Source organism: Pseudonaja textilis, chromosome 1 (genome assembly GCF_049901715.1).
Source record: "Pseudonaja textilis isolate UNSWEBS1 chromosome 1, rPseTex1.2, whole genome shotgun sequence".
Classification (NCBI taxonomy): Eukaryota; Metazoa; Chordata; class Lepidosauria; order Squamata; family Elapidae; genus Pseudonaja; species Pseudonaja textilis.
In genome coordinates this window covers 308,141,305-308,167,132 of record NC_141990.1, presented here as the reverse complement: position 1 = coordinate 308,167,132, position 25,828 = coordinate 308,141,305, and the positions used below count along the sequence as shown (strand labels likewise).

Here is a 25,828-nt window from a genome sequence, read left to right as displayed (position 1 = left end):
CAGAATATAAGTCCAGTGGCTTCACAGCGAGCACCAAGGCTGAAGTCTGCCTGTGCAGAGCAGCTGTCGCAGGCCATTGTTAACACAGTTCTGGCCTGAAGAGGTGTTGATAATTGGATTTCAATTGATTGGATTGGAGATTAATTCTACAAATACCAAATTTGAAGAGGGATTACAAGAAATTTATAAGGATACCTTGCTACTTTGGGAGCAGACCCCTAGGTGTGCCAACCACCTTATATTCAAGCCTCATTGATGAATGTATAGTGGAAATGGAAAGTGGCAAGGGCTCAAAGGCCTCTACCTCCAGAACAATAACCAGGGCCCTGGGCAAATCCAAAGCTCCCCAGAGACCTTCAAGGGCCAAGGAGAAGGATGCCCATAGACACCATCAGTCTATAGAGAAACAATTGAACAAGCGTATGAGGGAGACAGACCGGATTTCTCCAGCACCATCTCCCACTCGCAACATCCAGGCCCATACACCCCCTCCTCCTCCCCTGGATCTTTCCCTTCCATCCAGGCAGAGCTCTGCCAGGCAGCCTATACCCGGGATCTCATCGACAGCAGCCGCGCCACAGCGGGCCCCTGAGGCCACATTTACTTCAACAGTGGCCAGCCTCCGCCAAGATGATTCCCTCCGTGAGGATGTACCCCCCAGGATGAGGGTGTGGATGGAACTGGCAATAAGACAGGGGATTGCAGCTGGCGTTCAGCAGTCTGTATGGGCCAGAAGACAGTCCACTATCTCAGAATGCGAATCTCATTCAGACCGGTCACTCACTGAGATGGAACCTCAAATTCCTCAGGTACATCCCCAAGGGGAATTTTCTACATGCCTCCCCATGGGTTTCAGGACAAGGGGGATCAAGACCAACAGATGGACCACCTAGAGGCAGGGTCAGCACATGACATAGATCCAGCTCTCTCAGAGATAGATCCACTGGAGAGGGGCATGTCAGATGACGAGGGCCTCACTCCAGACTTTTTCGTCCGCAGTTATTCAGATCACTTTTATTCAAGACCAAGACAACTGCGTGCCTTAATAAAGCAACTACCCTTTCTCAGCAACCAAGCTCGCAGGAGGAGGCAGATGATTTGGTTTTTTCTCAGCCTGTAAATGAGGCTGATGTAATACCAGACCCGCAGATGTTTTCCGACAGTGCAGAAACAGTGGGCTTCTGCAGCAGTAATCCCAACTCCTACAGGATTTGACTGGAAATTTTATAACCTTGCCCCTGAGTTTTCCAATTTCCTAAACACACCCTCAGTTGATGAGCCAATAGTGGCCTTGGCTTCCCCCTCCGCTATCCCCAATGAATCGGAGGATGTGCTTAAGCCGGAGGGTAAGAGGGTAGAATTAGCTCTTCGCAGGGCTCATCAATCTGATGCATGGGTGTCCACAGCCGCATCCTTTTTCACGCAGTCTTCCCTCAGATAGCTTCGCCACCTGTGGGAAACCATCCCATCCTCCAATATTCAGGCGCATCAGGACATTGCCAAACTGATTGCAGTGGCAGAATTTTTGGCGGACGCAACTTTTAATGCGGTAAAGTTTTCTTCTAGAGCCATTGCGTCACAAGTATCAGCAAGGTGGTTACTTTGGCTTAACCATTGGCAAGCTGACATCAAAAATAAGTGGAAGCTTGCCTCAGCACCTATTTTGGGTGAAAAGTTGTTTGGCAATGCCCTTAATCCGCTCCTCATAGAAACAAGGAACAAAAAAATGATCCTTCCTTCCCCTTTTTTGAAAGTCAGACTCCAGGGTTTCCCAGCCATTTCAAAAGGGGTTCCTTTCATTCCTCCTATCAGGGATGCTACTTTCTGAGCTTCCAAAGGTCCTCCAGTTTCCGATAGGGACAGCACTCCGAGAGGTCTGATTTTGGAGACAGAAATAGATGGGGAGGACAATCCAAGAGGCAGTTCAGGGGAGCAGGAACCAGGGGGTTCAGTCACCCTAAATAATTCCCTGGATGCAGGGAATGGTGGCAGGCTTAAGTTTTTTGGGACTCCTCGACATCTGATGCTTGGGTCAGGAACACAATTAGGTCTGGGTTGGCTTTGGAATTCCAATCCACCCCTCTGAACTTTTTCATGAGATGCCCACGGTCTAGGGACCCTGACAAAAAATCTCTTATGCAATGTGCTATCAACCACCTACTGGAGATCCGGGCCATTCGACCAGTGGTACCAGACCAACAGGGCAAATCTAACCTTTTTGTGGTACCTAAAAGTTCGGGGGGGTGGAGGGGAATTTTAGACCGCAAGCGCCTCAACTGCTTCTTGGTCTACAGAAGATTTAAAATGACCACTCTACAATCTATATTACTTAACATTAGATAGGGTGACATCTTAACATCAGTGGACCTCACATACTTACATATTCCAATTCGGCCTTCCCATAGCAAATTTATCAGATTCTGTTATGACAATTTGCACTTTTACGTTGCCCTCTCTTTGGTCTAGCTCCACTCCCAGGACCTTTACTAAGGTACTGGCAACCCTGGCCACTCATCTTAGAAACACACCTGTCAGGCTGCAGTGCTGTCTTGATAATATTTTAATTTTGTCATCTTCATATCAACAGGCCAAATCAGATACCCTTATTACCTTGCAGTCCCTACAACAACATGGGTTCTCTATAAATTGGGCTAAGAGTCATCTAGCTCCCACAACCCGGCTAATTCACCTGGGAGCTATTATAGATACAGTGGACGGTAAGTTCTTCCTCTCACCAGACAGGCAGGAGAGCATGAAACTATCTCAGCAGATCAGAACCATCAAGCGAGTGCCCCTAGCCACCCTATCCAAATTATTAGGGAAAATGATCTCCTGCATCTCTATTGTTCCCTGGGCCTGGCTCTATGCCATAACATTGCAGTGGTACCTGTTGCCATACCAACGGTCAGGAAGAGACAACATCAACGTCCGAGTAACACCCCCGCCAAACATCCTGAGATCTCTTCGCTGGTGGACTGTCCCGTCTATCAACAAGGGCTGACATTATCACGACGAGGTCACTATCACGACAGATGCCGGTGTCTTTGGCTGGGAGGGCTCACTACCGGTCTCACACGGCACAAGGGCATTGGACCATACCAGAACAATCCTGCAGTATAAATTGGTTGGAGCTCAGAGCAATCCACCTGGCTCTTCACAGCTTCCTTCTGCAGCTCCAGGCCAAGCATATTGTCATCCTGATAGACAGTGTCACGACAAAGGCCCACATCAACAAGCAGGGAGGTACACATTCCATACAGCTGATGAGAGAGGTGGAGAGACTGTGCCTTTGGGTCGAGATCAATTTACTTTCCATCAAAGCGGAGCACATTTCGGGGCTGTCAAATACCCAGGCAGACTGGCTGAGCAAGCCCACAGTAGATCAGGCAGAATGGCACCTACATCCAAACTCGTTTCTGGAAGCGACCCAGAGGTTTGCCCAATTGATCATCAACCTTTTTGCATCCCACAGCAACACACAACTTCCCAGGTTCATCTCAAGGTACCCATCTCAAGGGGTGGAGAACATCAATGTGCTCCGCTGCATTGAACTGTCAGAGCCCCTTTGGAGACCACCTTTCAAGAGGGGGGCCCACTTGGAAGGGGAGAATATACCAGAACCCCTGACCAGGTCTTCAACCTATAGTGAATGGATGAAGTACCAGGAAGATTGTTACATGGGCCACTCCGAAAGCAGCCATTCTTCTGGTTAGGAGGAGGAGGAAGGGGAATTGAGAGACTCTAATCTATCCGAGGATGAAGGCTTAAAGCAGCCAGTGTTCATGGGTTAATTTAAACCCACATTGTTCAAATCCCTCTATAAGGCCAAGAACACGGCCCATCTGGCTCTGGGTGTGGCCACTACAGAACCTCTCAGATTTGGAGTACCAGGGCGACTCTTTCTTCCAGCAGCCTATGTTACCATCACCCAAGCTGTTCCTTGATGTGGTACTCAAGCAATGTACTTCTCCAGGTGCTGGTCCTAGCCCTACCACAAACAACAAAAGGTTTTATAATGTGGGCCCAGATGTGGCCAGGGCCTTACAAATGCCCACTGTAGATCCCCCTGTAGCTATTTCAGCATCCACTTCTGGAACTCCTACAGAACCAGAGGAAAGGGGATGACAAGCGGTCTGATCAGGCCCTGCAGAGGACCCATCAGGCAGCTGCTTGTATGGCCCAGGCCTTGCCTTCAGCCTCGTTTTTCACACGGGCATTGCTCCACTGGCTAAGACAATTATAAGAGCGCATACTGGAGCGGGATATCAAAGTGCGCCAAGATTTAAATAAAATCATTGCTGCCACTGAATTCACAGCGGACGCAACACTTAATTCTGCAAAGTTTGCGGCCAAGGTGATGGCATCCTCAGTGGCAATGCGAAGATTGCTATGACTCTGCAACTGGCAGGCAGACTCTAGGAGGAAATAGAAGATCGCTTATTCCCCACTCAATGGGGACAAACTCTTCAGAGATTCACTGGAGCCTTTCCTGGTGGAGACCAGGGACAAGAGGAAGATACTACCTTCCCTCTTCAAAAGATCCAAGGCTCAGCCGTCTCCATACTTCTGTTCCTCTGCCTTTCGATAAGATTCTGGTTCCAGATTCTTGCACATTCAGAGGGCCTTTCCAGCTTGGCAAGAGCCGCAGCCAGAGTGTTCAGGTAGACAACAACCACCATTACAGGGCAAGCGGCCCTTTAGAGGTGGAGGGGATCATCCTTTCTGTCGTTCCAAGTGTCTGCATGTTAACACCCCCATCGGAGGCCACCTGTCCATCTTTGCTTCTCGATGGGAGAATATAACATCAGACACCTGGGTTTTGCAGACTGTAAGATCAGGCCTTCATCTCGAATTCCTCTCCTCTCCTCCGAGGTTCTTTATCCGCTGTCCTGTTTTCCAGGACAGTGCCAGAAGGGTCCTCATGCAAACCACCATTCAACACTTAGTGGATATCCAAGCTATCCAGGAGGTACCAGAGGATCAGCAAGGGCAGGGATTCTATTCCCGGCTATTTGTCATCCCAAAGGCCTTGAGGGGTTGGAGAGCTATCCTGGACCTCAAGCATCTGAACCAACTATATCCTTTACTGTTGTTTCAAAATGCAGTTGCTCCAGACCATCCTAGAGAACGTTCGGGTGGGCAACTTCTTCACCTCAATAGATCTGACAGAGGCTTACCTCCATGTGCCAGTTTGGCCTTACCATTGGAAATTTCTCCAGTTCCATTACAACAGAAAACATTACCAATATCAGGCCCTGCCATTCGGGCTCTCTTCAGCCCCCAGGGTATTTACAAAAATTCTGGCTGCTCTGGCAGCTTATTTATGAGCCCTGCCAGTGAGAGTTCAATATTACCTGGGCAATATATTAATAAATCGTCCTCGGACCTCACTGCCAGGAGACACCTTCAACTTACCTTAGAGATGCTGCAAGCCCATGGATTTTCGATAAATTTCAAGAAGAGCCATCTGCTTCCGACCACCTGTCTGTTCCATCTGGGGGCATTCATAGACACGTTCTCCCGCAAGGTTTTCCTGTCTCCAGAACAAGAGAGTTTGCAGCCCTTAGCAAAGCAGATATGTCTCCAGCGCACAGTGCCCCTTTCTCTTCTGTCACAGCTTCTGGGCAAGATGGTATCTTGTATATCCATCATCCCATGGGCTTGACTTCACTCCTGGTCTCTACAATGGTTCCTCCTGCTCTATCAGAGGTCAGGCAGGAGCCATTCATCGATCAAGGTCCTTTTGGTGTACTAAGACCAAACATATGGCCACTTTGGTTTTTATAAGTGACGTTCTGGAGTTTCTCCAGGATGAACTGGACAGAGGGCTCTCACCCAACACTCTTTGCAGGCAGGTAGCAGCTTTGTCCTCAGTTTTATCTGTTGGTTCATTGGAGTCTCTTTCCCATCATCCCTTGGTTCATAGGTTCCTCAAGTGAGCTAAGCACTTGCAGCCACCCGTAGTCCTCAGGTATGCTACATGGGACCTGTTGAAAGTTCTGCAGACACTTACGGGTGCTCCTTTTGAACCACTGAGATATATTGGCCTGAGGTTCCTCACAATCAAGGCCTTCTTGGTTGCTAACACGTCGGCTAGAAGGGTTTCGGTGCTGGCAGCGCTCTCTGTTAGGGCAAACTTACGCATTTTCCACCATAACAGAGTGGTGCTGAGGTTAGACCCTACCTTTGTTTTGAAAGTTAACTCTTTGTTCCAAAGATTGCAAGAACTGGTGTTGCCGGACTTTTGTCCAAACCTTAGCCACGTGCATGAAAAGAAGTGGCACACTCTTGTCATACGCAGAGCACTATGCATATATGTAAAGAGGACCTCTTCTTTCTGGAAAATGGCATCACTTTTTGTGTCTTTCTAACCAACCACATTAGGAAACAGGGTCTCTCCATCTGCAGTGGACAGGTGGTTTCAGTCCTGCGTATCTATGGCTTATGAGACGGGGGGTCTCTCTGTCTTTCTGTAGCCACAACAGCAGCTTGGGCTACACAGGCCTCTACAGAGGAGAGAACTGCTGGGCTGCCACTTGCACATCACCTTCCCCATTCATCCGTCACTACTATCTGGACACTTTCGCTTCTGAGGATGCAACCTTTGGCAGACAGATGCTCCAAAGGGTTCACTCGGAGCAGAGAGATTTGGACCAGACCTAGCCCTCCCAGGGACACGCCAGATTTGGTAAGTCCCTGTCCTGGACTTTCGTAGCAGTCTAATGGAGAAGGGCTTCGGCTTACCAGAGATGCCCATTCTCATTGGACTGCAAGAGAGTCCAGCCCCACCCTAGGGAGGTGTGGTAGCTCTAGTTGGGGGGAAACAATCTTTGTTTTTTCACAGAAGGCATGTCATGTCTGTCAAGATCACTTCCCCGAAAGCTGGGTAACTGGCAACAGAGGCAGATCTAAACAGCTTGGCAGACTCAGTCCCAAGATGAAGGAGGCGTAGTTTTCACTGTCCTGGACTCTCTTGCAGTCCAACAAGAACGGGCATCTCAAGTAAGCCAACACCCATCTCAAGTTCTGGGGAGGAGGTTGTCTCCATCAAAATTTGAATCAGACCAGACTCTTTTTTTTTTTTTTTTTGCCAAGGTTTCCGCTCTCTAGAACATCATGCCTTCCCCGCCCCCACACCCCCAATTTGAGATCCATACCCACAGTTTTGGCCTTCTGAAAGACCTTGAAAACCTAGCTTTTCCAATTGGCCTGGGGCCCCAATGGGGTATGCCATCCTGGGATTGCTGAGATAAGACTCCACCTCCATCCCGTGTACATCTTCCCATCTTTGATAATTTTTAGTCCATTTTAACATAGATTTTTATTATTTTAATGTTTTATCTTGATATTTTACTTGGTTGTAAGTCATCAGTAGTTGCCCCTTGGCGAGATGGGCAGCACACAAAATGAATAAATAAACAAACAAATACACACACATACACACACACAAACAAATCAGCCCTTTTACAGTGTTTTATTTTTCTTGCCTCATTGATAATTTATTTAAAGACGCCCTTCAAACCCCGTGTTAATGCCTCTCTGAAACAGCTTAGAGTAGAATAGATTGCTGCCTTTTTATAAATGAACTAGAACATACCGGATTCTCATTGCAGAGATTGTTAAACTCAATAGTGCTTTCATTATTATTGTTATTTTTCTCTGAGGAGGGAATTTGTTCCTGCTTTTGTTCTGTGCTCTTCTATATATTCAATCACTCTTGCTGAAGTTTGTATGGTTTCTCTCTGTCCTAGCAATTGTTCCAACAATCCTCAACTATTTTACCTTGGCTTGCCATTTAGCACATGGTGTTCCTGATAGTTATCATTTATTACAGTTGATTGGATTTAAAATTTCTCACAGTTTGTGTTGTATATGTACACCAAAAGTTTAACTAATTCAGATTTTTAGATGTGAGACTAAGTGATTTTATAGCTTGTTTTCAATAGTTGAAAATATTTGTAGGAGAAAAGATTTCATGTCTTTCACAACACCGGAAACCACTTAGATCTTATTGCATGGTAGGGATAGAAGTGGAGAACAGTTCAGAACATAGTGAAATGTGATAAAACAAGATCTTAATTCATGACACCAAATATATGAAATGATAATATGGCACTTGAACTAAAGGTCTATGCAATTAGTTCAACATTCTCTTGTATCACAACACACTCCATTTTTTTCTATCAGATTCATACCATTTGTGATTATTACAGTCACAAAATTGGCTGTTTCAGGCAACTTCCAGGGTCAAAAAACCTCTTTGGTTTACCTCAGTAAACTTATAATAGCCAAGGAGATTGCCAAGCACCTAATGGGCTGTAGTACATTGCTGAAATTTTCAGTTGGGCTTAGTGGAGTCAAATCATGTTATGTAGACCTGGTCTACATGCAGAAATTTTCTGAGCTTATATTCAGATAAAGCTTTTGTTCCCAATGAAAGTATTGTGGAACCACTTAAGCCAAGTACAGCTTGCATTGCATAGTTATCTTACAAATTAATAATTGTGTTTGGCTATTCGTTGACAGTGGGTTAGGTCAGGGGTCTCCAACCACCGGGGTGCGGCCCATTATTGGACCTTGAGCCATTCGGAACCAGTCTGTGGAGATAGCAGGCAAGCGTGCGCGCATGCATCCCCATGTGGGTGAGCACGTGTTTGTTCCATTTGCATGCATGGCATGTGTGCATGCCTGCTGCTTGTGCAAATGGAGCTACGTCTATGCTTGCCCACCGCTCACGTGGAACCAACCCCATGCCAGTCCACATAGCCAGAAAAACTGGGTAATTCTTGGTTCAGAGGTGGTATTCTGCAGGTTCTGACCAGTTCTGGACAACTGGTAGCAGAAATTTTGAGTTGTTTGGAGAATCAGCAAATACCATCTCTCACTGGAGTTTCACAGTATCCTTCCCCTGCCACACTCACCAAGCCACGCCCACAGAACCGGTAGTAAAAATTTTTGAATCCCGCCACTGTCTGGGTTAGGTATCATCAGAATGGTAATGATATTCAGCTGTACACCACTGCCCTCAGCAATCCAGTACCTTCAGAGTTCTTTTCCAGTGCCTGAGGGCTTTGGAAGCCAGGATTAGGAACTTAACCCTTGCAAAACTGAGTTGTTCTGGGTTTTAGGCCATCTCCTAATTTTCTGACTGGAATAATTGTATTCCTCCAAACAGACCTGGTAATGCAATGGTGCAAGCAGTTTTAAGATGCACCATATAATGTCATTTGAAGCTGCATTACAAGCTGCAGTGGCTCCCACTAGATTCTGGGTGCAATTTAAAGTGCTACTTGTCACCTATAAAACGCTGCAAGGTTCCTGTCTATCCCATCAGATCCAGTGGGATGGGCATGATCCAGCTCCATTCTATGAAACAATGTCACTTAGTGGAATCTCCTCCACACTGCCGCGAGAGTCCAGGATAGGGAAAACGCCTCTTCCTTCGTCATAGGGGCTGAGCCTGTCAAGCTGATGACCTGCCTCTGTTGCCATGGCACCCAACCTTGAATTCTTGGATGTGTCTACAAGATGGGATTGTATACAAATCCCAAGTAGTAAATTTCATATTATGATGTTTGCTTAAATTTAACATAGAATATTATGCAGAACCACAAGACAGATATCTGTGTAGGGAAAGGATGGACAACTCTTGTTCCACGTATAGCTCCTAATTCCTGTTTTGCAGGTTTTCAAATTCCATTGATGGCAAACACAGAATAAAATAGGCACAATTATCTTCCAGTGGTTATCAGCGGAAAATAAAAGACAATTATCTCACAATGGGAAAAAAACCCCGGAATTCCATCTTCCCCCACTTTTTATGAAATTAATGAAATCACTGCCATACATCTTGCAGCCCTTGACCACTAAAGATGACTAGGGAAAAAAACAATACATCTTACCATTACAAAAAATTGTATTGTCCAGATTCTAGGGGCTTTTTTTGACACATAATAGTCTTGTGGGGTGAAATCTAAGATCTAGACAATTCTACATATTTCTTTGTGTTTTATAGACCTTGCCGTTGACATATCTCTGATCCATGTAACACTTTTGAGCGAAACATTTACTAATATCAGAATAGTTTCCAGATGGAGAAATGCTTAAAATATCAACAAGGGCTTTCAAGGGCTTTCCTAAACTCCAAGTCGTTCTTTTTAGTTGGCATATTTATTAGTGTGGCATAAATAATACAAAAACTAGCATCTGGAAATCTGAGATGGACGGGAAGCTTCCTCCCCTGTATTTCCTTTTACAAAACCTGTATGAGAAACTGTAATGTATTCCAGCAGGCAGGTGGCCATGTTACAAAGCTAAGTGAGGAGTCCAATTTTATAATAGATGCCATAGGATAATCTGACAGCTTGTACCTGGCACAGAGCAGTATTTAATTGCATTCTCATTCTTAAGAGCACTTCAAAGCTAAGTCCTCTTTTTCTTCTTCTCCCTTTATCCTTCCACCACACCCTCCAGTACTGCAATAACCTGCACACAATTTACACTAAAGTTGGACTATTAACCTTGCTAGGTTTGTTGTTCCACCTCAGGGTTTAAATAAACAGGCCTCCAATGCTGCTTACACATTAGCCACCTATAATCCATTTGCTTCAGGAATCATGGTACTAAGGTTGGTGTACTTTTTTTTAATGTCATGGGAAAATGCTTGCTGATTTTATGCGAGCAGTAACTTTCCTATTTTATTTGCCGTTTCTTTTCATTGTGTTAAGCTGGATATTTGAATAATATCTGAGGGGGAACTGAGGGTTGCTTAAATTATAGTGGAGAGATAATAAATGATTTGGGGGATTCCTCACTAATTAACTTCCTGGTTTCTGGGTGATTTGTTTTGCAGTGTGCAATCTATTACATTGGCCATTCCTCTAAGTGAAATTGAATGAGATGGAGGGAGGAAGCAGACCAAGTATCTAGATACAACATGGATATTATCACATTCCATTGCATTTTTCTGAGGTGGACTTATCTGTTGTGCAGGATTGGCCATTTAATCATTGTTTGTACAGTAAAGTGAGCCTGAGAAAGAACTTGTGCCAAATTCCTGGTCTTTTTCATTCTGGGTGGGATTGCAGCTCATTAAGTATGGGGTGAATTTTTCTTTTTTTTTCATGAACTTTACTTCAACAAATTAACAAAGAACTTTTCTTCCTGAACAGCATATTGTAACGAATTGTTGAAATTACTTGAAGTCAATCAAGGTCCTGTTAAACGTTTAGCTTTTTTCTTGGTTCCTGTTTAACTGTGATCCTACATGAACAAGCAGCTATTCTTATGGCAATCCAGTTTAAATATGATTTTCAGACTGTATGTGGGGGAATGATTGGATGGTCTCCAAGAGAGAAAAACTTTTGCAAATAAAAATGTTAATGTTATTGGAGAGAAAGCTAATCAGATGTAAAACCCCCAACTGAGCTTTGGGGTGGGGCAACATGAATGGCTGCATCCTGAGAACATTAACCTGTGATGAGCTGCATAAGGTTTTATGTGTGGTTTCGGAGGCTGCATTAAGATCCTGGCATTCTTTACTACTGACTTTTGCCATCTCTTGATATATGGTGGGTAAAACATTTAAATTGTTTCTGTTTCTGTTATTTGATTTTAATTTCCTATCATATTGGCTATGTTCAGAATACAGACATTATTCTTAAATGCAGTATATTCCTGTTCCACAGAGCAAGTTTAAGTTGGACAACAAAGAGTGATAGCATCTATTCAATCTAAGTTTAATTTTTCTGTATCCTTGTTTCCTATTCTTTAATTTATGATTCTCCACATCTTCCCTACTTCATTGCTCTCTTGAATATTATGTCCTTTGCTCTACTCCTTTCAAAGCTAATTTTTCCACTGGTTCCCAATTTTGAAAAAAATTAAGCAACAATATGACACAACAATACTTGTGTTAAAGTATTTCTAATTTCTGATTTCCCTTGTGGCCCAAACTAAGCCCTCAGGGTGATGTATGCAAAAAAATTAAAACAAATTCAGAGACCAGATTACTAACAAAAGCAACCTGCCTAGCCTGTCTTTTTTAATGGAGCATAATTAATAGGACTTCTAAAAGAGATAGTAAACTATTAGGAGATTCTTATGGAAAAAAATCATTCATTTGAATAGGATGTTATAGTTATAGATTAAAAGCAGCACATTGAATTGGGCTTGGAAGCAAATTGGAAATCAAAGCAATTGTTGGGAGATAAAGGAAAGGCAATTGGTAAAAAGCGCATCAAAACATCTAGTTTTGTGGTAGATGCACTGATTGTATTTTCCAAACATTCTTCCATGAATGATTGCAGCACTTTATTTAGTAAATGTATAAACTTGCAGTTATCTAAGTCAGTGGCCCCCAGCCTTTTTTGTGCCCGGCCCGGTACCGGCATCACAAAATGATCCGCGGCCCGGTACCAGCATCAGCACGCATGACAAGGCAAGGTGAGCCAAGCGACCGGCCAGCCAGCCTTCCCCGCTTCTCCCCACCACCTTCAACTCCTCCTTTGTACCTTTTTTGTGCTTTCTTAATCTCCTCCGCCATTGAGACGGCTCTTCGTTTGAAGCCGCCCCACCCTCAATGAAACTAAGGTGCAAGGATTCCTTTAGGACCCAAATGCCGCTTTCTAACCGGAAAAGCTCACCCAGAAGCACTTTCTCGTCGAAACAAAATGGCGGCGCCCAGCAAACCGGCGGCCGGGTAGAAAATGATCCACGGACCGGTACCGGTCCAGGGCCCGGTGGTTGGGGACCCCTGATCTAAGTTATCTAAGTAGGAATGATTAAAACATGGGCCATGACAGTTACATCCGTCAACTCCAGACAGTATACCAACTGATGCTGAGCACTTATAGGCAGGCCAACCATCTGGCCATCCAGGATTTCTATTGTATCAGCAACATGCCCAAGCTACAATCTGACCTGTGAAAGGTGAAAAATGATCTAAAGTACTAATTGTCCAACCTTATCTTCAGGAAACGTTCAACCAAATCAACTAGAACCAAGCAATATGTCATCTTAGATTCTATATTAGCCAAATATTCCAGAAGAAATTCATAATTAGGCTGGAAAGTTCCTGAGAAAAAAGTGTACCCTTGTCAGCAGCACAGTAGAAGTGGTATTCAGCAGCTTCTGACCAGTTCTGGAGAATCGGTAGCAGAAATTTTGAGTAGTTCAGAGAACCAGCAAATACCACCTCTGACTGGAGATTTTACAGTATCTTTCCCCTGCCACACTCACCAAGCCACACCCACAGAACCACAGAAGGTAGTAAAAAAATTTGAATCCCACCACTGCAGCACAGGTATTTGCTAGCTGTTACTGAAGATATTTGCATCTTCAGTAACAGCTCTCTTCTGGTTATCCTCTATCAATAATGGTTTTTCAGGACAGAGGATCCTTGGATCCTTCCAGAAGTGGTTTGGGAGAAGATTTAAACATTTCTGTTTGTAAAGACTTTGCTAATAAATGATTTCCAGGAGATCTGGCAAAACTGTGACAGGCGTGTTTAGGCAGGATTTATACAACCATATACTGGGGGTTTTCTCCTTTGTAGAAAATGGCCAGTTCCATCAAAAAGATAATGTACTTCAAAGACAGGTTAAATGAGCTCAGTATATCACAGCTGTTGTGATTTAAAGAAGGACTAGCTTTAGAAAGTTGACAGTTAACAAGGCCCTATCTGCTGTGTGTGCATTGCTTTCAAACCTGCACATTTTTACCATCATATTTTTCAGTCTCTGAATACAGCCAGCTATGATTATTTGGTGAAAAGTAACAAGCCAGCATGCTGATTCTAGTTAGCAAACATTACATCTTGCAAGTTCCTTTTGGATTTCCTTCTGGGGGCATTATTTCACAGGCTGATGCCCTGTGAATTTGGGTTTGAAATCCAAATTTATGGTCTCTGCAAAATTTCTCAGTAGCTCTTAAGAAGGATCTGGGCATGCAATATAGAAAGGACTTTGAGAACTGAAACATAAGAAAAATATATTTGCCTTTTTAGTACAGGGGAGATAGGGAAGATACTTATTTGGTTCATGAATGTATAAGATAAAGTACATGTGCACTATCGTTTTCAGAATTGTTTTATCAGTTTTCTCACTTTCCAGATTTCTTAATACAATTTTTCAGACAAAGAATGCATACATAATATTTAAACAATTCAGTTTACTAACATATACGGCATATGTTAAAAGAAATATGTATGATCTAGGGTACATATGTACGTTTTCATGCAGACTGTCTAGATGAATGTTTGCTAGTGAGATGGAAGCAGAATAGATTGAATTTGAAAAAAAATGCACACATGATAGAAAGCTGAGCAGGCTTAATCGTCCATTTCTGCTTAACATATTTATTTCTAGCATAAAGTACGGAATAAAGAAAAACAAGTACATAGTAAAAGTGTGACATCAAATCAACTGAATTAATACTGTACAAGTGGAAATAGAAAATATGTTCTGGTGGCAGAAAGAAGTGGAAAGTAAGCAGCTTTGGATTTTAAGTGATGCCAAAGGTTTAGATGCTGCAAACAGCGCCGCCTTTTCTAAGGCAGAACCGTGTTTCCTGTTCTTTTACTGAAAGTTCCAAGGCACCAAGCAGATTGTTGTCAGATCAAATTAAAAATGAACTAATACCAAATCTCATCACCCCCCACGTAGTTCTCTAATCATCCTTCCCTCATCAGTTTCAACCTTATCTTTGGCATCTAGGAGTCAGAAAAACAGGTGTGAGCTTGTCTTGTTTCTAGGACAGTCTTCTACATTCTGCTGACCTCCATTTACATTCAGGCTACAAATTCCAGTATTCCCAGCCAGCTGGAGAGCATCCAGCTAGGGGAACATCGATCTATAAGATAAGCAGGTGGTGAGAAAAATGGAGTGGCAAAAATGTGGAGCAGCTGTTGAGAACGTGCTTTTTTTCCCCGCTGTGCCTTTTTTGTATATCCATGGTTGTGCTTAGCATGATCGTTCTCAATCAGCTGCACTGATTGTGATGAAACATTCAAAGTGCTGTTTTTGTGCTCTGCATGTCAAAGCTTTGAGCATTCTGTGCCATAAGAATTTTACTCTGCAAGCCCTTTGATCATGGAGATAAAGCATTTTTGATATATTTTCCTCCTTTTTCTTACAGTGGAACAGTGATGAGCCTTGCATCCTGGATACAACAAATTTTAATCCTTGTTGTTTCAACAGTTCCATCATTTTTTCCCCTTTGTACTGTGGTACTTCTGATCATAAGAGCAAAAAAAATATGCCTCTAGTACAGAGATGGCAAACCATTTGGGCTCAGCATGTAGATTCAGAAAATGCCTAATTTGACTCTGCTAGTGTTTCTGTCTCTCTCTGTCTCTCTTTCTCTCTGTGTGTGTCTCTTACACACACACACACACACGAGAAACAATAAAAAGAATAATAACTAAATTATTAAATAAATAACTGTAAGAGATGTGATGTAATGGATAGAACAGTGACTTGGGACCATTTTTTATATTTGTGGCATTGCAGCATCAAAGCTTCCCCCAACCCTTTAATTATTGTCTGTTTTTTTAAAAAAAAAAACATATGACTTATCTTACACATAATAATCTTAGATAGTCCCGAATAATATTCAACAAAAGCAGAATAAAGTAAACCGACCAAAGCCAACAACAACATCCCAAACACAGTACCATGATGTCTCACAAAGTCTACATTGATGCTTGGCATTTACAGAGTTCACATCTAGTCCAATGCCTGGCAAACAGCCTGATCTTCTCACAACTTTACCAAAGACGTGTAGAGCAAAGGCCCTCTGAATTTCAGGGGAGAATTGGAGCAGCCATAGAAAAGGCAACTCTCTGAGGTCCTACCAGATAGCAACAGTTAAGGAAAGGGATTTGGAGCATGCCTACTCTGTCTAAACTGATAGGACAGGTAGATACCCTATGCCATTTAAATCTTTAATGGTGATAGAACGATGGGGTAACAAGGACAAAATATGAGGTGCCCAAAACTGCACATAACACTGCATGCTGGACCCACTTATAACTTCTGCGTAGTCTTCAAGGGCAGCCTGACATATCTTGCATTGTAGTAATTCAACTGGAAGGTGATTAAGGGGCGAGTGATGGTAAGCAAAATCTCCTAGTCCAGGAAAGGACACAATTGGCACACCAACTGAACCTGTTTGAAGGCCCCGCCTTAGCCACGACGAGTCCAGGATTCTCTAATCCTAATATTCTATTTATTACCAGCAACTTGGTCATTAAGCAAAATTGTCACTAAGTGAAACTGCAGTTATGATCTTACTTCAGCTTTCTTTCGCTTTACTGGCTGCACAGATCATAAATGCAAAGATTAGTTTGCAAAGTTATTTTGTCATCATTATTATAGCCTGAACAGTCAGTGTCTGGCATAGTCGTTAAATGAGCACTACCTGTATTTCTCCACATTTTAGGAGATAATATTTGTAAATGCTAACTACAGAAAGTGCAGGGCTTCTGGAATGTGCAATGAGATTGGGCAAAGGAAATACTTTTATTGGCACTTCTTGCTCTCCTTTCAAGCTCCTTTTTGCTTTGGCTGCAGGTCTAACTCACAAAGGGGTTGTGCGCTTCCGGGTCTTCCTGCCCTTTTGCCTTACAGGGTATATAAACAAGATCCCACACACAATTTCACAATAACGAAGCGAAAACATTCCATGTTTTTTGTTGTCTACAGCTTCTGAAATACTAAAGCAGGTTGCCTGGGTTTTTTTTCCTGTTTTAGTATTGTTCTTTAGGAACATTGCCCAGCTGATATTCAACATGTCCAGACAGAGTTAGGATTCCAGTTTTGCTTTCAAATCCGGAACAAGCACAGTATTCCATTGTTAACTGGCCTGACTGCAAAAAGGATGGGTTGGGACTGCTGAAATAAAAATAAACAAAATTTGTCCAGATCTATTTTCTGATTTTGAATGCCAGGCCCTGCCTGTTGTAATCCTTTAAGGTGCCAAGTGCACATAGAATTCCAGTGCAGTTTAAAGGCGAGTTAAGAATAAATTGAAACTTAATAATACATGCTTTTGTTATATTCAGCATTCTCCTTTCTTATAGGAGTTCGGAATAGTGGATATTTATTTATCTACAGAAAATTTGAATGCTGCTTCCCGTCCAATGTGATGCTCAGTTGCCCTTAGGTTGGATTAAGAGATAGAGGCTGACCCACTCAGTAAGTTCTTGTTCCCTAAATATGGATTTCTTGATTTTCATGTCTGTACTCCAGAACTTTTAACTGCTATACAAGGCTTTATAAAGCCTATGTTGATGGAGAATTGTGAGATGTTCATTATACTTGGAAGACTCCCTATTTACTGAAGGAGGCTGAACAAGTTAATGTCCAAAAACCTGACTGGGGTGAACTTTGGCAGGAATTTCTTTTTCCTCTGGGCCAATCACACTCTTTCAGCCTAACCTTATTTAACAGGGAACTCCTGCAAAAATGGAAGGAGGAAGTTCCCTGTATCCTGCTTTGAAGCCCTGAATGAAAGGAAATCAAATTAAAAAAAAATTCAAAAGGTGGACTTGATCCCCAAGTGCCTACTTAATTATTATTCTTATTAAAGTTTTATCAAGAGTTCATTATAGTCTTCACCAGTTGAATGTCCTCCTAATGTTGTGGAACCTACCTCTGTATTTCTGGCTGGGAATTAAGGTACCTGTTATCCAAAGCCATTATCATTTTATTTATTTTAAACACTATTTATTTAAAATCATGTGAAGTGTTAGTACCACTGTATAATCTCTTGGTAAGATCACAACTGGAATATTGCATGCTGTTTGGGTTGCCACGATATAAGCCAAGATGTTGAAACTCTAGAAAGAGTGCAAAGAAGAGCAACAAAGATGATTAGGGGACTGGAGGCGAAAACATGAAGAATGTTGCAGGAATTGGGTGTGTCTAGTCTAATGAAGAGAAGGATTGGGGTGATATGATAGCAATGTTCCAATATCTAAGGGGTTGCTACAAAGAAAAGAGGAGCAACCTATTCTCCAAAGCATCTGAAGCAGTGGTGGTATTCGACTGGTTCTGCCCGGTTCTGGAGAACCGGTTCCACTGCTCTGCTGGCTCTGCTGTTGTGCCCAGCCGCCCACTCGTGCTCTCATACTCAGAGAATAGTGCCACGCGGTAGCTGCTGGAGCGACTGGGATCATGCAGGGTTGCAGGAGGAGAATTAGAATGCGCCTGCACAAACGCCTCTGCCTGTGCAAAGTGTGTGTTTGGCGCACACGTGCACAAAGCGCGCCCACTAAGCCACACCCACCGAACCAGTGGCAACAATATTTGAATCCCACCACTGATCTGAAGGCAGAAAAAGAAGCAATGAAAATAATCAAGGAGAGAAACAACCTAGAACTAAGGAGAAATTTCCTGACAATTAGAACAATTAATCGGTTGAATAACTTGCCTCCAGAAGTTGTGGATGCTCCATCTCTAGAGGTTTATAAGAAGAAATTGGGCAACCATTTGTCTGCTTGAGCAGGGCATTGGACTAGAAGACCTCCAAGGTCCCTTCCAACTCTGTTATTCTGTTCACATTTATATAACTGCTTATCTTCTAACCAACTCTGATTGGTTCCCAATCAACCACGAAGGGATGCTATCTCTTAATGCTAGCAGCATTTGAGTTTTATGAATAAATGGTCTTACTTTGTACAAAGTGCTGCTGTATTTTGTACAAGAAAAATCCTTGTATTACAGCAAGGTTTTTTTTTTTTGAAATTTATCTCTTTTGTTTAGGTTTTGTCCAAGTGCTAGGTATTTTGATAGGCAGTTGGATTGTGGTGCTCAGGGATTCCTCTCCTTGGTAGTTTTGAATCGAGGCTGTGTAGGAGATGTCAGAAGCTAAGCATCTATGTCTCTATTATTGTGTCTTTAATCTTAGCTATGATCAATGTGGTACCTTGCAGATATTTTGTAAATTCAAGGTCAGGTTGCTTGATATGCCCGAAAGGCACCAGGTTGGAGAAGCGACCTTGATTTACCTGACATTGTCATTCTCTGTGTCCTCCAGAGAATTTAGTCGCAATGTTCCCTCTGCCACCTCCCTTACAGGGAATATTGCAACTAAATTCATGCATTTGTTCTTGTCCCCTGCAACTTGAATGCTATGGGTTTTTTAAATCAAGATAAAAAAAGTCCCGTGTCTGCTAATTGCCTCTAACTTCATCCCTTTCCTATTTGCTTTTTAGAAATGCCCTTCAAAGGATTATATAAAACACTGCGGGTGCTGTGATGTCTGAAACTGTGCTGAGGGACTGCTTTCTGAAGGTAGTCCTTAAATTTGCCCCCCAAAATGTGTCTGTGAACCGTTCAAATTAATTTCTTACTGCCTTCTTGGGGTTGGAGAACAGAATTTGTCCTAGCCTCTACAGTGATGCTTCCAAAACTGGAAATACGCTACATCATAATGTGATTCATTTCTTATGATATAAATAGATCTAATGAATAAGCCATGGTTTGTTCTAAGCCAGTAAACCCCACAATTTGCTGCTAGTTTACTGATTGCACTTTTGTCTTGGTATGATGTATAAGTAGGGATGCAGGGTTTGTGTGTGAGGTTTCCAAGATTGTTTTTGTGTCATGTGCCACCTTTCAAGCATTGTACAGAGGTACAAGGCAAGTGTAGTTTAGAAAGGAGAGAAATCAAGGCATGGTCAAACAGATGCTTATTGTCTGTAAGTCTTTGAGAGCAGGAGTTATACTGGAATCACTTTTATGTGTGAGAGGATACTGTTAAGAATATGAGCTGAGGGAGCACATCTCATAATTGCAGGAGAAGTAGGCGGTGCTAGGAAGGCCCATATATGTTTGGCAGTCACTAACATGGTACTTCCAGCAAAGCTGCAGCAAGTTTTAAGAGATGGCTGAACACATCTCTAGACAACTGTCAAAATCAGCTACCAAATACAGCAGGTCTTTTCCGTGTGTATATATGTGCATGTTCATACAGTTTTCCTGATGAGGGCCATCATAGGAATGTATTAATAAAATCTTGATTTAGCAATAGCAATAGCACTTAGACTTATATACCACTTCACAGTGCTTTACAGCCCTCTCTAAGCAGTTTACAGAGTCAGCATATTACCCCCAACAATCTGGGTCCTCATTTTACCGACCTCGGAAGGATGGAAGGCTGAGTCAACCTTGAGCCTGGTGGGATTCGAACTGACTAATTGCAGTCAGCTGGCAGTCAGCAGAAGTAGCCTGCAGTACTGCATTCTAACTACTGCACCACCACAGTTCCTATTTAGGATGATGTGTGAAGAGAGCTGAGTAAGCATTGCATTTCCCCCGTTATCCATTTTTGGTATTAAAATAAAAAACGTCTTTGTGGTTACTTTTGCATTTGCTTAAAAAATAATGAAAGAAAACCAGCAAATATTGGGAAGTGGTGGCTCAGACGTATTCTAAGCATTTTGCTAGAGTTTTATACTGCTGTGAGAAATAAAACAACTGAAGTCTCCTGAGAGACCAAAGGTGTCCATATACACAGCAAGTATTCATCACATGCCTGCAGGGTTTTCTTGCACTGACTTTCTCACCTTCTAATCAGTCTACTAGTTGCGAATGAATGAATGAATCTCTGCTCCTCCAAATGCTCTTGGTGCAAAGGTGCCTCTCAACGCTTAGTTTCTCTGTTATTATGGAATTAGTGGAACTTAGGAGAAACTGACCTCAAAGAGATTCATTTACTGGTTAAACAAAGGCTCCCTTCTTCTACCATTGCTTGTTCTCTGCTGATGTTACCAGGTGATCAGAAATACGTTCCACATATTTTGTGCAAGAAAGTTGCTGTGTAACTTGTTGGAATTAAGAGGTGTTGATGCAATACGCCTGAAAGCTATTAGTAAGCAGTGGCATTGGTTATCCATACAAGTTGAACTTAATTGTTTGATTACTGGCTTTCATGAATTTAGAACCTTATCTGGCATACTAAGGAGAGTATCTGTAAACCAGAAGAAAGTTTAATGTTTTTATGTCTTGGTGCGTTACCAAGTTGTTGTAGTTTATTTTTGGACCACTGATGCGCCTCACAGATTATGTGTAGGCAGCTGGGAAAGTAAATGGGCAAAGTTATTCTGAGTGTGAACAAAGAAGTAAGTAGTTGGGCACGTCTGTCCTGAATCCATGTATCATGTATTTCCTTACTCAAGAAAGATAAAATATGGAATGTATAAAAAAGGGGTATTGAATCTGTAGCTATCCAGATACTGTTACACTACAAATGCTACCATCCCTCACAGTTGTCCATACTCCTCATTGGGGCTGCTGAGAGCTGTTGTTTAAACGTATCTTTAAGGCCATAGATTTTCCACCTGTTATAACAACGCAAGTGTCTGCCTCCAAAGAACTCTCCTTTGGCTATGAATTATTTGAGCTTTTCTCTTTATTGGTGAAGGAGGCAAACCTGAGGCCACAGTAATCCCACCCAGAGAAAAGATGATTCTTCTGCATCAAGAATGATGCTTTTTCATTCATTCCTATCACTAAAAAGAGCCACATGGTTGTGTGCTGAAAATGGAAGTTGATTGTAAGGGAATAAAGCCAGTCTCTATTTCTTTGCTGCATGCGTGCCTCATCTTCACTTATTTTGCTCAGTTTTCCAAGCTGTATAATATGTTTCAGTAAATTGTTACTGAACCATTATGTCAAGCAGGTTCAGGCTTTCCATTCAGAAGTTTAAGATTCCCTGCAGTTTATCTGTCAAAAGGATTGGATGATTAGGGATAAATAATTGGGGAGAAAACTTCTTTCAGAATAACCAATATTAGCAAACGTAGATTTAACTTAGTGTAATGGAAATGGGCAGCCCAGAAGGTCCTTGCGGCACCTGTCTCATATTTGTGGCTCCGAAGCACCTCCATCCGCACAGTTTACAAAGTCAGAATTTAGCTATAAAAAATGATTTTTATAGCATAAAATAATGGGTAACAGAGCTATACTTGTATACTTTATTTGTGTATGTGTGTGTGCGTGTGTAGTTTTATTATTTTAATGTTATAAGCTCCCCCGTCTCCCTTTGGGGGTGATGGGTGGGAAATACATTTAATAAACCAATAAAATCAATGAATAACAAAAAATAATATAATAGACCACAGGAAAGGAGGGAATAAATAGTGAATCATTATGTTTGATTATAAAATTTGCATTTTTTTCATGGAAGTTTGGGGGTGTTTAGATAAATGTGAGTGCTTAGCCATCTTTTTTTCTGCCCTCAAGAAAAAAAAAGCCACCTTTTTATAGACAATATATTGAGCCATTAATGACACCCACCCACAGAACTGTGGGCCACATGTGACTCTCAGGCTGCAGATTGTCGTTGTCTATAATACAGGGTAGAACAAATGTCTGCGGAGATTCTCCATCATCCAGGTCATGTTTGTTCCAAAAGTGCTTTTGTTTTCCAAAAGAAGCTTCTTAGGTGAGGAGTGAAACATTTTCAAAGAGAAACAAGGCAGTCCAGTTGCTTTTTGGAAAAGCACCGTTGGGGTAGAAGAGATGTTTTAAACCCAAACCTTCCCCAAACAAACACAAAAGAAAATTGAACCTTTCAGAGCTATCCACCTCAGGGATGGCAGTTACTAGAGATCCTCTGTGGCTCTTGGACCTGAAAAAAGGCAGAGATCAATGGTCATCATTATTTTGAAGTGATACCTCTAAGTGTTAGACGAAGGCATTGGATCTAGGACTGGCTTTGGTCCTTTCCGGAATGATGTCGTGTAGTGTATTTCCATAATGGAAATATAGCTAATACCCAGGTTAAGAACAAATTCCATTCCTAACTCAATCTTTAACTCAAATTTATACGTAAGTCAGAATTCATACTTGCAAGTGGACAGCCTATTATCCAAAAATGGGAGTTAGCATTGTCCTTGAGCTGATGAAGCACTGAAGCAGCACAATGCTTCCAAGAATTGCTGAAAACAGGCTCTATATTACCAACATGTGGCTTCAGCAGTTCCTGAAAAGATTGTGTGGCTTCAGCGCTTTGTCAGCACGAGGAAGAATGCCATTTGCCATTTTTAGTAATGGGCAGCCTTCTTGTACTACAGATTATCCATAAATTGGATATTGTTAACCTGGGGACTCCCTGTAGAGAAAACATAGCCTATGTTCACTATTCCTTACGGCAGTATTTAAAGGATGACTAATTCTATATTATGGAAAACAATCAGCCAAATCTACTGAAAATTGAATTGCAGCTGCTATTTCGATAGCGGGTGGGAGCTGTAAATGTTCTGCATCCCCACCCCCACCCCCTGCTCCCCACAAGAATTGTTCAGAGAGCCAGTTTGGTATGGTGGTTAAGGTGCTGACCCAGAAACCAGGAGACTGAGTTCTAGTCCTGCCTTAGGCATGAAAGTCAGTTGGGTGATATTGAGGCAGTCACTGTCTCTCAGCCTACCTCACAGGGTTGTTATGGGGAAAATAGGAGGAGGAAAAAGTATGTATGTTTGCCATCTTGAGTTATTTATAAATTGATAAAGAGATGATAAAAATCTAATGACTTTTTCGCTGCATCAAAGAAAATGTATTTGCTGATCTAGATAAGATTTTGACAGGTACTGATGAAAAGGTGATTAAAAAACTGTATGGATATTTATTAGAAATTAAACTAGAAGAAGAACAAGTTAAAGAAACTTATGATTGCTTGGGGGAAGAACTTTGGATATGGGATTGATTTAGAGAAATGGCAAAAATTGTGGTCTCAAAATTATAAAATGACAATGTCAACAGCTTATAAAGAAAATTTGTATAAGATGTTTTACAGGTGGCATTTCCCCCCGACAAGAATAGCAAGAATGTTCAAGAACAAATCTGAAAAATGTTGGAAATGTCATCAGACACCTGGCTCATATTACCATATGTGGTGGGCTTGTGCGGACGCTAAAAAATACTGGACTAAAATCCACACGTGGTTGGAAAAAATGACAAAAAAACATATAGACTTGAAACCAAAGATACTTTTATTGGGAATTTTACCTGAAACATATAGCAAAGATTTGAAATACCTGATTGTAAATGTATTAACAGCGGCTAGGATTGTATTTGCTAAAAACTGGAAAAATGAGGAAATACCATCACAGGAGGAAATCATTAAGAAAATATTGGAATGTGCTGAAATGAGTAGATTGACATTTGAAATTAGTGAACAAGAGGATAAACAATTTTATGAAATTTGGGACCTTTTCTATTAATGGTTAGATAATAAAATACAGTAATGAAATATGTAGATTTTTAGAAAATAATAAATATATAAAGATGTATTTCTTTTTTATTATATCTACAAAATATTTTTAGGATGGATTTGGGAGGATAATATGAACTGTTATAAAATAAAAAGTAAATTGTGGTTATCTTGTAAAATATGAATGAATAAAATTATAGTCAATTGATTGATGAATAATGATATTAGGGTATTTAATTTTTGATTGATAATATGAGCTTTTATGTAATGTAACTGTAATTGAAGACTGAAATGGATGCACAAAATGATTTGTAAACCAACCGGCACACTGTTTGTATACCTATGGAAGAAAGTTTGATGTTTTTATGTTTTGTTTGTTTATGTTTGTTTTTAAAAACCAATAAAATTTACCAAAAAAAAAAGAAAATGTATTTGCATTCAACCACCTTTCTGATTAGAATATCCTTGTAATGCCAGTCTGCTTGTTTGGGACCAAAATATGATGGTCAACCAGCTACTTGGAGAGTTGTCTTTCTTGTTGTATGTACTTCCAGGGGAAGTACAACTATCTTCCCGTTGACAAAAAAAACCTTCAAAACTATGAATGTGCTTAAAGAAATGTTCCAAACATCGGAAATATCCTCTGAACTAGATCAGAGCACATCAAGCTCCAGATCTGTGTCTTGTGCAGATGAAGTACTACAGCACAGACTTTTTCCAGTATTTTCCAGAAGGCTTTGCTTTGGTGAGACTATTTGATTGGCTTTAAGTGAAAATACTTCCATTTCACATACGTCATTCCTGTAGCTTGGTGGTGCTGAACTTTGACTAGAAGATGTGGGTTTCAGTCTTAATTGTGGATTCTGTCTTATTGAACATTTTCATTCATAAGGGCAAAGCTTTTTTCCAGATTCAAGAAGTTTCTCAAGATGACAGCTGTCAGTCCATCTACAATTCAGAAGAATTCAGGATTTCCCTCTCCAGGGTCGAAGACCAACATGGCTCAGTATTTGTAAACAGCAATGGATCATGCCTAGTATTTCCTAGTCAAACCATAGACAATTACAATGATCTAATACATATCGATTTTACAGAAGACAATGTTGAAAAAGCACTAGGCAATCTAAAACCATCTCTATCTATTGGACTTGACAGAATATGTGCCTACTTCTTAAGAAAGCTATGCACTGCCATAGCCAAACCTCTAAGCATAACATTTGCAAAAAATTTCAGGACCAGGTCCTTGCCAAAACTATGGTCACAAGCCACAGTCATTCCCATCTTCGAAATGGGAGAACCCAGCCTAGTTGAAAATTACAGACCAATCTCTTTATGCTGTGTCACCTGTAAAGTCATGGAATCAATTATTAACCAATCCATCAACCTCCACTTAGAAATAAACAACCTACTCTCTACTAAACAATTTTGTTTCAGGAAAAAGCTATCCTGTAATCTGCAACTCTTACACTGCAAAAACATATGGACTACACAACTCGATCAGGGCAAAGCAATAGATGCAATCTACATAGACTTTTGTAAAGCCTTTGATTCAGTGGTACACGATAAACTACTCCTAAAACTGAAATCTTATGGTATCCCTGGACACCTGCAT

The 25,828-nt window shown here is 41.6% G+C and overlaps 1 protein-coding gene across 8 annotated transcripts in view; it reads left to right on the top strand.

Annotated features, from left to right (window-relative positions):
• Positions 1-25,828, top strand: part of FBXO34 (F-box protein 34) — a 65,466-nt gene that overhangs the window by 19,645 nt on the left and 19,993 nt on the right. Inside the window, exons 1-3 of one of the 8 annotated variants that reach the window (XM_087922422.1) lie at positions 10,612-10,627; positions 17,081-17,195; positions 19,217-19,295. The exons of 1 other annotated variant lie outside the window; for it this stretch is intronic. The gene's annotated coding sequence lies outside the window, so the exon portion shown is untranslated. Of the gene's footprint in view, positions 1-10,579; positions 10,628-17,080; positions 17,196-17,662; positions 17,679-19,216; positions 19,296-25,828 lie in introns of those variants that run through there. 6 more of the 8 variants (XM_087922421.1, XM_087922427.1, XM_087922425.1 and 3 more) reach the window with 6 other exon arrangements.